The sequence below is a fragment of the Harmonia axyridis genome, chromosome 3 (genome assembly GCF_914767665.1).
Source record: "Harmonia axyridis chromosome 3, icHarAxyr1.1, whole genome shotgun sequence".
NCBI classification, from domain to species: domain Eukaryota; kingdom Metazoa; phylum Arthropoda; class Insecta; order Coleoptera; family Coccinellidae; genus Harmonia; species Harmonia axyridis.
Window position 1 is genome coordinate 871,792 of NC_059503.1, and position 14,785 is coordinate 886,576.

The following is a 14,785-nucleotide window of genomic DNA, read 5'->3' on the forward strand; positions in this document are numbered from 1 at the left end:
AATCAGCAGTCGATTAATAACGCTCTTTCTCCCCCCCCCCACCTCCAATATATCGCATACACGTATATAACGAGCGCATTTCCATTTCGAAATTAAAATATTATTTTTCATTAGGACCCGTGCTTCGTATAAGGTAGAGAGGTTAATTTATCGCGAGGAAAAGTGTGAAACATTTTACCGGACGCTGAGATCGCTGCGGGACCCCATGTTACAATCTTCTTTATCCTTACCACTCAACTACTACAACTTGCTTATTAACATTTAAACATCCATTTCTGCCATTAATCAATCGGTTGATAGGGTTTGGAATTCTTGTGCCGGACAACATCTGGCCATTGTACCTACGGTCCTGTCCGCTTTGGAATTGGATAGGCTGAATTCAATCTTATCCATCGTATACTACATTCTACGTACAATTTAAATTGCATTAAGGAATTATACGAAAACCAGCAAATTCGGGAGTTCCACACGGAAGCATTCTGGGGCTATTTATATAAAGGTTGTTTTTTTTTAGAGCTACAGAACTTTAAATTGCAATAAAACAACGATGGATTATTCGATTGACATGAATTTTATGTATTCGCAAGATAATCTTGTGGCATTATATTTTAAATATGATTTTTGGCATATGACCGCCATGGCTGGCTCGGATGTAGTCCAATCTGGACGTCCAATTTTCGATGACTTTTTCCAACATTTGTGGCCGTATATCGGCATCAACACGGCGAATGTTGTCTTCCAAATGGTCAAGGGTTTGTGGCTTATCCGCATAGACCAATGACTTTACATAGCCCCACAGAAAGTAGTCTAGCGGTGTTAAATCACAAGATCTTGGAGGCCAATTCACAGGTCCAAAACGTGAAATTATGCGGTCACCAAACGTGTCTTTCAATAAATCGATTGTGGCACGAGCTGTGTGATATGTTGCGCCGTCTTGTTGGAACCACAGCTCCTGGACATCATGGTTGTTCAGTTCAGGAATGAAAAAGTTAGTAATCATGGCTCTATACCGATCACCATTGACTGTAACGTTCTGGCCATCATCGTTTTTGAAGAAGTACGGACCAATAATTCCACCAGCCCATAAAGGGCACCAAACAGTCAGTTTTTCTGGATGTAACGGTGTTTCGACATACACTTGAGGATTAGCTTCACTCCAAATGCGGCAGTTTTGTTTGTTGACGTAGCCATTCAACCAGAAATGCGCTTCATCGCTAAACAAAATTCGCTTATGATACGTATTCCACACAGAACCATTATTTTCGAAATAAAATTGCACTATTTGCAAGCGTTGTTCAGGCGTGAGTCTATTCATGATGAGTTGCCAAACCAAACCAAACTGAGAATAAATCACTTGACAGCTGTTAAATCGGTCGCCATCTTGACCAGTAATGCCAACTTAAAGTTATATATCTCGAAAAAAAAAACACCCGTTACCAATTTATACTGATTCAGGAAAGGAAACATGTTTTATTGGGATCCGAAGTGTTATTTTCAAATTTTCAGTTTCGTCACAAAGAATCACATCTTCACGAAACAATACCTTATTGTATATAATTTCAACCATTTGCATTGCTAATTCAATCTCAAATGTCACAGTTTCATCCTTGCTCTTATGAAAATGTTCATTCAACTTGATTGCCATTCAGACCAACCTCCCAACGAAAAAAACCAATAGTTATCGAACGTTGTAACGGTCCCGATCAATAAATTCCAACACATCCTCTCTCCTTTCGAAGTCTCTTTGAACATACAACGCTACAAATGGCGGCGACCATCTAAAAACACCCTCCAACAAGGCACAGACACCAAAAACGTCCCGTCGTAGGTGTACTCGACAAGGTACGCCCCAATAATGAGGCCATTCGTATGGACCTCGTCGAAGATATCTTAGATTCTAAATACTCTCGGAACGTCCGAAGTTAGCCCGTTCATTTGCTGGAATTGCGTACGCCGAAACTCAATAAAGAGAGTGTGCACGCGACCTCATCGCGCATATTGATGCCGTGGCCATCGAGAAAGACCGATTCGATTTGCCAACTATCCGGATTACGATCTTTTTTTTTCGAACGGTCGATGCAACGCATGCCGGGCTGTCTTGGTGTCCTTTTTCGTCGGAGTTTTCTGTTTTTCTAGAATTTGAAGGGACGTGCGTCGGTCCGGCCTTCTTTGTGAGCCTGGTTTTTGAGCGAATTGGCGGGGAATTGAGTTAGGATGGATATTGGACGTAGGACGCTCTACAAAGTTATCCTAGATAAGGATTTTAGTTTCGATGTGGTAGGTTGGAGAATTACTTGCTTTAGTAAGCAGAAATGATCTTATAGTTATGTAAATAAATTTATAACATGCCAGTAGTTACCATCACATTTATTGATCATCTGAAAAAGTATTGGTGTACAACTTTGCTTCCGCCGTTTAGCATTAGAGGGCTTTAGCGCCAAAAGAATTGGCAAAATCATTGGGAGTGATGCAAGAAGCCATTTCGAAACGCCTGAAAGTCATGGGAATGATTCAGGAACAAGGAAATTGGGTGTCGTACGAGTTGAAGCCGAGAGATGTTGAACGGCGTTTGTTTGCTTGTGAACAGTTGCTTGCAAGGCGAAGACGATTTCTGGATCGCATTGTGACTGGAGACGAAAAATGGATTCATTACAATAATCCCAAGCGCAGAGTATCATGGGGATATCCCGGCCATGCTTCCACATCGACGGCCAAATCGAATATTTACAGTTCCAAGGTCATGCTCAGTATTTGGTGGGACCAGTTCAACGTATTGAGTTTTTAAAACCAATTGAAACAATATTTTCATGTTTTTATCTAGTTAGTTTTGTCCTATTTAGATGAAGTGATAATTTCAATCGAGGAGATACAAAAGTTGTTTCCTTTTTGTCATCTAGCAACCACCTAATTCCCTTGATATGACTCCGATAGACATTTTTTTTTCTTCAACCCAAATAACCACTCCGAAACACTCAATTCCTCGATACACTAGTAGGAAAAAATTATGATGTTGTAGTTCAATGAAATTATTATCCTTTTAGTTCACGAATCATCACCATTTGAAACCATGAGCATTTTAAAAAATCCTTTCTTGGAACAATTCCCAACAAAAACATCATCCAAGGCAGAAATCGACTTGTTTCATCATCTTTCTCGCAAAGAACATGTCTAAAGGTCATCAAATATTCGCCAAAGTGCCCTCTATATCAAGTAATGAATGATGTCAGAGTAGTTTTCCTCCGGAATACCACTGAAATATGTCCGTTGAAACCGGTTTTCCATTCCGATCTATTATCTTAGTGTTCAACTCGAAGCAGGCTCTAATTATAATAAACACAATATGTTGTCTTGCCGTCAAAAAGCGGCACATCTACTTGGGAAATTATTGTATTAACTTTCACATTAAATAACGCTGAAACAGCTTGAAATTCACATCAAATATAAATTCCAATTGTTGTAATTAAAAGCGGCATCCACTGTTTAATTCTGGGCTTGATATTAATGGGAACATTTTTATTGAAATCGTGTAGATTTTCGTTTCCTTCTCTTAATTATGATTTATGAGATTGTGCATGCATCGAATCGTTCGGTCGTTGGTTTTTTAGATGGAGAAATCTGGTATTTTATTCGTTTACAGACCAAATGGGTTTTTTACTGATCGGGGTTTTAGATTGAACATTTGACTTTATACTTCGAGTGTAATTATTCTCAGTTTCGTAATAATTTTTGATACACATCATTATTCAACTTGATTGAAAATTATAAATCAGCTGCAAAATAATTGAATCAATGTTTGTGCAGAATTTCACGAGGATATTATCAAAAAAAGAAAAGTCTAATAAACATGGGCCCGCAAATGCTTTGTTTTCGATATACATGCTGTTAAAGTTTGATTTATTTTTTCTCATAGCACCTTCCTTTCACAAGATATTTAACTTAATTATGGCATAGATATTCCAATAGAAAATTTTCATCATGTAATATGCTAGTTTTGAATGTGATTCTACAGAGTGATATTTTTTTCAACAGTGCCTTCTTTCCTACAAAAATTTTTCAGTAATCCCCAGGAAAATCCAAATTATTATGAAGATTCAGTTAGTAAGCTGTGATGTAAAAACTGATTTCAAGTTTTGGTTCTTGGATACCAACCTGTAGCCAAGATTGAAAATGAACAAACTGGTGTAATCATAAAAAAGAAGCACTAAAAGAAACACCCTGTATCTTGAAAACAAAACATTGGGGATTTGCATATAGTACTTTTTTGAAATTATCCAAGGAATCCCTCATTTTCCTTTGTACCTTCAATTGAGCACACGCTGCATTTAAAGTTTTAAAGAAATGAATCCTTTAAAAATTCATCAGAGACCATTCTCAGCTCAAAATTCGAAAATAACAGACATGTGGGCTCTTTCTTCAGGAACAAACGCGCAAAAATTAAAAAAAAGCAATGTGTTTCCAACATCTCCATCTAAAGATGTGAATTCAAACAGATAGTCATACAGGACTTGTCATCATAAATAGGAAGCTATTTCAAATGAAAATCGAATACAATTATTATCGATCTCGCAACAAACACCTCAATATTTCTCCATTCCCAGTATCTACAATACAACTTTTTTTTTCGACTTCCAATCGACATACGGACACAACGTAAGTTTTTCTGGGCAATAGGCACGTCGAACAACCAATCAGATATATTAATTATCTCTCCGACATATCGGTAGATTAGAATATAAGATGTCACCGTAAATAATAAGTGAGTTATTTATATGACACAACACAGTGAGAGGCTGAACACATATATGTGTTGGATTTATGGCCGGATTAATATGACGTCAAATTAAAATATTGTTATGACCAATTACTGGACAACTGGAAATTGCAACCACTCAGATTGTGTTGGCTATTGAGAAGCTCGAGAAGATAGAGTTGACTACGTGTTATCTCATTTTTTCCTGTTTCTCGTCCTTAATGATTGTCAATAACATTAACATATATCATTTACAGCTTCTCAATATTTCGGGAAATTTTTGGGACCCTCAATAGGAAATATCCATTCAAAAGTCGTAGTGAAACTTCCAAACTTGCAAAATGACAGGCCATGAAAATCAACAAAAATATTTGTATTTGAATGACAATTTGAAGCCTTATTGGCATTGTCTTCTCAATGTCCAATTTTTGCAATCCAAATTGGTAAAATGGCGTAATTAGGGTGTACAAAACGGAAGGGCTTATCAGCCAGGCAGCGTGCCATTGATCAGAATAAGTGATAGTCCGAGGGAGCAACTTTATGATGCAGACACAAATCAACTAATATTTCGATGGCGTTCACAAATACCTAAGCTTATTGTAAAGGGTATATTTCATGTGAATTATGGTAAGTCATATGCAAGCGGAAACATGTCGGTCTTTCAGAGAGAATTTTAACTTTTTCACGTCTAGTGGCCATGAATAAAAAAATTGATGTAAACCCGGTCACCCATCCAGATACTGATCTCGCCCAACACTGCCAGAAAGTAAGAGCAGGAAACTTTGATTTTATTTTCACCAGATGAAATTTTAAATAGTTCTTATAGTAATCGATGCTCTATTTGTACACAGATAATAAAGGGTGTTTTTTTAGAGCTATAGAGCTTTAAATTGCAATAAAACAAGGGTGGACTATTCGATTGACATGAATTTTATTCATCCGCAAGATAATCTTGTGGCATTACATTTTAAATATGATTTTTGGCATATGACCGCGCCACGGCTGGCTCGGATGTAGTCCAATCTTGACGTCCAATTTTCGATGACTTTTTCCAACATTTGTGGCCGTATATCGGCAAAAACACGGCGAATGTTGTCTTCCAAATGGTCAAGGGTTTGTGGCTTATCCGCATAGACCAATGACTCTACATAGCCCCACAGAAAGTAGTTTAGCGGTGTTAAATCACAAGATCTTGGAGGCCAATTCACAGGTCCAAAACGTGAAATTAGGTGGTCACCAAACGTGTCTTTCAATAAATCGATTGTGGCACGAGCTGTGTGACATGTTGCGCCGTCTTGTTGGAACCACAGCTCCTGGACATCATGGTTGTTCAATTCAGGAATGGAAAAGTTAGTAATCATGGCTCTATACCGATCACCATTGACTGTAACGTTCTGGCCATCATCGTCTTTGAAGAAGTACGGACCAATGATTCCACCAGCCCATAAAGCGCACCAAACAGTCAGTTTTTCTGGATGTAACGGTGTTTCGACATACACTTGAGGATTAGCTTCACTCCAAATGCGGCAGTTTTGTTTGTTGACGTAGCCATTCAAACAGAAGTGCGTTTCATCGCTAATGGACGTAGTGCGCGATACGTATTCCGCACAGAACCATTATTTTCGAAATGAAATTGCACTATTTGCAAGCGATGTTCAGGCGTGAGTCTATTTATGATAAATTGCCAAACCAAACTGAGAATAAATCACTTGACAGCTGTTAAATCGGTCGCCATTTTGAACAGTAATGCCAACTTAAAGTTATATACCTCGGAAAAAAACACCCTATAGTACCTGAAGTAAACTTTCTATAGTTTTCCAGTACGAGACGAAATCTCTCTGTTTTTGCTTCCATCACGAAACGTTGACCGCCGTCCAGTAGGCCCAATAAGCGAAGTCACCGCAATCCATTTACCCAAACTTGACCCACGGAACCGCGGCCGTCATCGAGGCTGCCATCTTCGGCAATAACCTGATCGAATATGCAGATTATTGCGAACAATTAAGTGAGCGCATCCCGTCCAAGATGCACCACCCACAAGGTAAGGCTAATTAAGTATGCACGATGCATCAGCCGCGATATTAATGACTATACGAAAAATCCATATAATTTTATTTACTTAGCTGACGTTGTTTGTTTAAAAGGTAACGCCCTCGAAAACAAAAATCTCTTTATAATAGATGCCCTGGCGCCTTCTTTCGATCTAGGCGGCGCGCGTGAAGAAGACTGGCTGGTTGGTGTACGGGAGGTGGAATCGGAATCGTATAGAATTTGGATTTCATATCCCTTACATGAAACTTAATGAAATTTCTATGGTTCAGTTATGGATATCATTTTTAAACATGCCGCAATTTCTACATCTTTTGTTTTGAAACTGTTGGGTTCGACTCGTTGTACACGATAACTCTCGAATAAAATGTGCTAGAGACTTGAATGTTTCAGGGTAGGTTGAAAGGATCAAATATCTCGCTTGACTTCGTCAATGAGAACAATTGTTTTCATGGTTCTGGAGTTATATCTTTATATTTTTTTCCAATAATACGAAATGCCCATCAAACTATTATAATATTTTAGAAAATGAGAAAACCAATGACATAGATTTGGGATTTTTGAAGTTCCGGTTAGGCAATCGACATGAAATTTTTCACGAGGCTTTAAATTGTCATTCTACATTCAAATGCATATTTTCATTTCAATCGAATTAACAGTTTTGAAATTAGTTAAAACCCAAAATCCAAATTTTCTCGATATATACCTTCGTTTACGTTGTTCCTGAATTGAAATTCAAATGAAAATGGTAAATCCATGGATAATTTTGAGGAGGAAAGTTCTTTAATCAAATGCTTTGTTTTCGAGGTACAGGTTGTTGAATTTTTGTTTCAATATTCCAATTTAGAATTCATATGTTTATTCGAATGTAAATAAGCACCTATCTATCTATACTATGTGATATGCCAATTTCAATTCCAAATCTACAGGGTGATAAATTTTCTGAAATAAGGAACCCTTTTCATTTCCTTTCGAATATTTTGGTCAGCCACTCTTAATTTGAAAAACAGTAAAAAGAAGCTCTGATCTAATACTAGACTTTTTTCAGTTTTGTCGTATCTGCTACTGCAGAGCACAGTTCCAGAAAAAAATAGGAACCTGTAGATTTTCGTAGGTAATTGCACAAGTGCATCAAAATTACCGATAATTTTGCATGACAGCGTGTTGTCATAAAAACTGCATGAGTTCATTTTCATTTTTGGAGAAAGAGCCCGACACCGAAGGTGGAGGGCTCTTTCTCCAAAAATGAAAATGACCGAATGCAGTTTTTCAAAGAAAACACGCTGGAATGCGAAATTATCCGGTAATTTTGATGCACGAGTGTAATTCGGGGGAATATTTCCCGAATAAACTGTTACATTACCTGTCAAACTGATTTAGAATGGAATTGCCATAGATTTGAACTGTGTAAGATGCATAGAAACTAAGCATCTATGAACAGAACAATTATCGCAGTGCAGTTTCGCTTCCTACAATGCAATTATCGCTGTAATTTTCGATAATTGTTCTCCAGATACATAGAATTTTTGACAGGAGGGAAATATTCAATTGAAATTCACTTATCACTTATATTAAATATCTGGTGAAGTGCAGATTCTATAAAAAAAAACTTGAAAAAAAAATCGAACTTCAACCCCCTATATCTCGAAAATAAATCGTTTGAAGGTCCAAGTTTGAAGGAATCTTGGTCCTTAAAATTACCCAAAGAATCTCCTATTTTTGGATCACCCTGTATAACGTTATTTATCAAAAAGAGAGAATCACTCCTTCCTCGTACAATGATCGTAAAGAGGTAACTTCTTTTCTCTGAAATGCCTACTCTAATTGTTTCGTTAAGTTTTTAATTTGAATATTTCTTAATAAATTCTAAATATTCATTCCTACAACCAATAAAATTTCAATCCGAAAAACATATAGGGGAGATTCTTGAATATACCTTCGTCTTGTTAATAGATTCGAACTGGCTCAGCCTGATTGGAAAATGCCATAAACATTTGTTTAAAATTTGCATTTGAATAACTTCAACTCGAATGTTACTACTAAAACGTTATACATCTGTCGCATACATTTTCTTTTACTGTCCGTTTATATCAAGGTTCGTTTCAGCATCGTTAGAACCATCAAAACCTACCGAAAGACAAAAGAATCCATCCCCGACATTTATGCCCTAATATTTCAATTCCGATCGTTTCTATCCATCCCCCGTACAGTTCGGAACTTTGATGAGACCGAAACTTTGGAGCCGATCCTCAGGAATATCATCTTACCAGACGTTTGGAAGGACTGCCACACCCCAAAGACGGTCGGTTGAATTAACATACATCTCTTATGGAGGAAGGTTATAACAACTTAAACTAAATTAACAAAATTCTCTGGGCGTTATTAGCCGTAGAAAAGGGCCTTCAGAGGGACTATCGTGAAATTTAATTTGGGCCCTTTGGAACTCAGGACTAACTGGTTATTAATTGTAGTGGTTCGAGAGAAAAGAAACATTTTGCTAGCAGTTCGAAAAGCTATACTTTCCTCTTTACAATGCAATAAATAATAATACATAATAATAACAAGAGATTCACGTCTTGGCTTGATTTTCCAGATACTTGGCTTGTGCTTGACTTGATTTCAAGTCAAGCTCAAGTCAATTGATAAATATTGAGAATATTTAAAAACCTCCAGGCTTTGTTTGATTTCATAATTTTCCATCCAGGATCTAAGAAACATGAGCCATCTTAAAGATTTGTTGCCTAACATATTGCGGGTTTTTGCAACTGTAAGAGCAGCTCTGGATAATTGTCTTTCAATAGGAGCTGAAGATGCTGGCATTGATAAAAGTTTTTGGCCATTTTGGCCAAGTTTGGAAAGATATTTCTACCAATAGGTTTCATAGAGTGTGAGAAAACTTCTACTAAAGTCACACTGGCGAATGCTTCAGTCTCTTGGCGCTAGAGGAATGTCCTTATTTAGTCTAAGCACGCACGAAATTGCAGAAATATATACCGCGTGACGCATGCATATTAAGCTCAAGTAATATCAAGTCAAGCAATAAATATCTAAAATCAAGTCAAGTCAAGCTCAAGTATCTAATTTTTCACGAGCTTGATTTTCAAGTCAAGTATTCGGTTAAAATGTCAGCTACTTAGCTTGATGAATCCCTAATAACAACAAGAAATTACTAGAAACATCGAACTAGTACTGACGATCGATGCCGATATGGGTTTCCAACGAATGAGACAATCCAGCATATCACGGAAGGATGTCAAATGTCCAATCATCTTCCATCAAATCTTTAAGTTAATTCCACGTTTCAGCTCGATTAAATGAAGCGGTATCATCCGCAAAAGCAACCAATTCACCTGGATAATGAATAGAAGAGGACCAAATATTGTACCTTGTGGTACTCCACATTGAATAGCAGAAAAAGAACTGAGGGAGCTTCCAATCTGAACACACTGTCTCCTACCAGTCAAGTAGCTCGTGTTCCAATCATAAAGATCCATTGATTTCTTTTAAAATATACACGTTTTTTTTAATATCAAAATGAAACCACTTATTGGAAAAGCCTATGATAAATACAGCTTGAAATTGTAAAATTAGAATCGTGGGTCTACCCAAATGGGTTTGAACATTCACGAATGCTGATTCATGTGATGTGGAAATAACTTTCATATAAAATTTGCATCCTTTTCGGTGTACAGTCAATCACGACCACATACTTAACCGTGACTCACACGATTTGAACTTGAGTGTCGATCACTCAGATCCACGATCCTACAGCGCCATATCCACTGAATAAATCACAATCAAATCCTGATAGATGCATTATGGATTGTGACATGTGACCGCTATAGCAACACCCAAGAATCGGTCTCAATAAATTATCATATTTATTTATTTAACCGTAGAATGAACATTGAATTAAACCTATGCGAATAGAGACAATGGTCTCAAACTCGTAAATAAAGATGTTCTTGAATCGTATTTGGTCCTCATAAAAGATTTATAGTCTTTTGTATCAAACAGACTGGTTCTTGCTTTAGCAATTAAGATTTGGCATTCCAGACAGCATGAGATATGGTTTGTTTGAATTGTTTTCTGGCTATACGGAATGGCTGAGGATGTTGTGGGTCAAAGCCTCCGAGGAGATGGAGAATATGAGCTCCACTTCGCTTATAGATATATTTTTCTCATGACAATTTCATCACAGATTCTATTATTGGTGGGATTTGCCTTCAGTCCCTTTTTTTCTTGCTATTTCATATACTGAAATATAATTCATTATTTTTTATTGCTTCCGAGACTTAAATTTTCACTTGATGTCGAAATGTAACCTGATAAAGCAACAGTTTTGGTGAAACAATTGTCGCAAACATTGAAACATTATTGGAAAATACTTCGTTAGATCATTTGACTTATCATTTTGTACTGAGCGTAGCTTTCAGCATGAAGTTATTTGACCTTAATGATAATAATGTAAATGCTTTTACAAAACCTACTATTTCTTGTAAAGGGTGTTTTTTTTTGGAGCTATAGAACTTTAAATTGCAATAATACAACGATGGATTATGATGATTGACATGAATTTTATTTATCCGCAAGATAATCTTGTGGCATAACATTTTAAATATGATTTCTGGCATATGACCGCCACGGCTGGCTCGGATGTAGTCCAATCTGGACGTCCAATTTTCGATGACTTTTTCCAACATTTGTGGCCGTTACCAAATGGTCAAGGGATTGTGGCTTATCCGCATAGACCAATGACTTTACATAGCCCCACAGAAAGTAGTCTAGCAGTGTTGAATCACAAGATCTTGGAGGCCAATTCACAGGTCTTAAACGTAAAATTAGACGGTCACCGAACGTGTCTTTCAATAAATCGATTGTGGCACGAGCTGTGTGACATGTTGCGCCGTCTTGTTGGAACCACAGCTCCTGGACATCATGGTTGTTCAATTCAGAAATGAAAAAGTTAGTAATCATGGCTCTATACTGATCACCATTGACTGTAACGTTCTGGCCATCATCGTTTTTGAAGAAGTACGGACCAATGATTACACCAGCCCATAAAGCGCACCAAACAGTCAGTTTTTCTGGATGTAACGGTGTTTCGACATACACTTGACGATTAGCTTCACTCCAAATGCGGCAATTTTGTTTGTTGACGTAGCCATTCAACCAGAAATGCGCTTCATCGCTAAACAAAATAAAATGGACGTAGTGCGCGATACGTATTCCGCACAGAACCATTATTTTCGAAATGAAATTGCACTATTTGCAAGCGTTGTTCAGGCTCGTGAGTCTATTCATGATGAATTGCCAAACCAAACTGAGAATAAATCACTCAACAGCTGTTAAATCGGTCGCCATCTTGAACAGTAATGCCAACTTAAAGTTATATACCTCGAAAAAAAACACCCCTAATATATATTTCAACTAATGTTGTGATTTTTTTTAGAGTTTTATATACACTAGTCCTTTCCAATCATCTGGGACATAAAATCCACATGAATAGAGGAATCCAGAAGCTGTTTTGAGCCCTAAAACAACATGAAACTAATTACTCGAATCCATAATCCGGCAACATAGGAAAAACGATGTCGTTTGTCGATTTGAAAGCCTACGCTTAAAGCTCTTATGCGGAAATGAAATATTCTGTTGAATTTTTAGATGCGTCGTTAAGATATATTTCAGACAGCGAACATAAGATCTGTCCAGATAATAAAGGAATTTTAATACCTAACGAAAGACTGGAAACGGTTCAGAGGCATAAAAAAAGGACATTTGCAAAACGTAAATGGACCATAACATGTGGAAATATACAAAGGGTCCGAATTAATCTCATATAGAAACTATATGGTCGACTGTTATGAATGGGGAATATGCTCGCTTTATTCCCAATTAAAAGAAATACTCTTCGAATTATGCGATGAGGTTTGATCAATTAGTGGCGTTTTTGAGGTTATTGAGATGAATAAAATCTTTTATTCAGAGTTGATCTCATACTAATAAGTCACTCAATAAATCCTGGGCCTGGCACACAAACGGCATCGCCACTGCCATACCACTTCTCTTTCTAGATAGTACCAAATTTCTAAAAATACGTGTCAAAACTTGAAGCTATATAAAAAATTCAATAAAAACAAGTTTACTGTATTGACAATGTTTCTGGTCGCCTATCGATGAAAACCGTGGTCAAATTGAAAGAATTGTGCTTGATAATTCAACTTATTCTCTAGATCTAGCTCTCAGTAAATATTGGTTTTTTGCAGATTGCAAAAGATTGCTCCAGAGAAAGAAATTTGGCACTAATGAAGAATTGATTGGCGAGGTTGACGGCTCAATCAAATAGGAATCTTCCTGCATTGACGAATAAAGTCGAATTCTTAAGGAAGAATGTTGCTCACCAATTTTTAGCTATGTGTGCTATTGTATCAGTTGGAAATAATCAATTTTGGGATTCCTGAGAATGGCAGTACAGCATCCACTGAAGTAAGTGACAGTAAATATTTGAAAAAAGAACAAAAAAGATCCATAGCGAATTCATTCCTACATCTTACCAAACCTTCCCACCGTTGTTGAAGGACTGTTTACTTTTTTGAATCCACTCTGAAATAACTCTCTGTCAACCCCAAGGGTTGCAAATTGTCAATTTTGCCAACCATTCCTCGATGAAACTGACATGAATAGCGATTTTTTATGGGCGAGACAATAGTGGGAAAATATACCACAATATAACCCTTGGATCTCCGCATCTTAGACTGTTTTTTTAGGAAGCTACCTTGGGCGCAATTCATCATGAAGCAAGATCGCTTGACCCCGAGGTGAACAAATAGAAGCCGTAGGTTAAACAAATTATGATAGAATAAAAAGGGAACGTATGTGGTTCATCGTTTTTTCGAATGAATGGTAACAAGCCTGAGGCTGGGTATCTCTACCTGTTCTGAAGCTCTGTTTACACTGAGGAGAATTGGATGGGGTCTAACCCACTTTGGCCGAACCGGTGACTTGAGAAATGTTGCATTGTAATGCATTCTTTTGTGGGTGTTTCGCTAAAGGTGGCCACGGAACACACAAAAAGTTCGGTTGATATAAAAAAATTATTAATATAAAAATTCTTATTTATTACTTCATAAAACTCTGATCAATCGATTTTATGAATGTAGCTTTGAATCTTGGGTGAGCCAAAAATCAACTAATATTGCGTATAGAAATGATTCAATCTACACAGGGTGTGACACAGTCAGTTCATTCTGCGACATATTGTTGAACAAAATCGTGCTAGAATATCTCAGATACACACAAAATTCATGGTTTTATTTCATTAATATATGTTGGTACTTGGAACTATCCTGTCGCGGATTTATCCACATATTATCGTAAGTAATTGCACAAGTGCATCAAAATTATCGATAATTTTGCATGACAGCGTGTTGTCATAAAACTGCATGAGTTAATTTTCATTTTTGGAGAAAGAGCTCGACAATGAATGTGGAGGGCTCTTTCTCCAGAAATGAAAATGACCGAATGCAGTTTTTCAAGGAAAACACGCTGGAATGCAAAATTATCCGGTCATTTTGATGCACGAGTGTAATTCGGGGGAATATTTCCCGAATAAACTGTTACATCACTTGTCAAACTGAACAATTATCGCAGTGCTGTTTCGCTTCCTACAATGCAATTATCGCTGTAATTTTCGATAATTGTTCTCCATATACATAGAATTTTTGACAGGAGGGAAATATTCGCTGTAATTTTCGATAATTGTTCTCCATATACAAAGAATTTTTGACAGGAGGGAAATATTCTGTCAAATTTGTGATACAGAAAACTGTTATGCCAACCCACATTTCTCAATGCAAAAGTCACAACGATATTTACGGAAATATTCCATCAATTTTGATTTCAAATTCGGTGAATTTGAAAAAATAATGTACAATACTCATAGAGAAGCCTCATTCTTATACTCGTTCCTTCATTTTGAAAATTTTC

At 37.0% G+C, this 14,785-nt stretch overlaps 1 long non-coding RNA gene across 3 annotated transcripts in view; it reads left to right on the top strand.

Moving 5' to 3' along the window:
• The window catches only part of LOC123676586, a 157,044-nt gene that overhangs the window by 76,977 nt on the left and 65,282 nt on the right, over positions 1–14,785 (top strand). The window contains exons 1-2 of one of the 3 annotated variants that reach the window (XR_006746979.1): positions 6,570–6,791; positions 13,066–13,295. The exons of 1 other annotated variant lie outside the window; for it this stretch is intronic. This is a non-coding gene — a long non-coding RNA (uncharacterized LOC123676586). Of the gene's footprint in view, positions 1–6,569; positions 6,792–13,065; positions 13,296–14,785 lie in introns of those variants that run through there. One more of the 3 variants, XR_006746978.1, reaches the window with a different exon arrangement.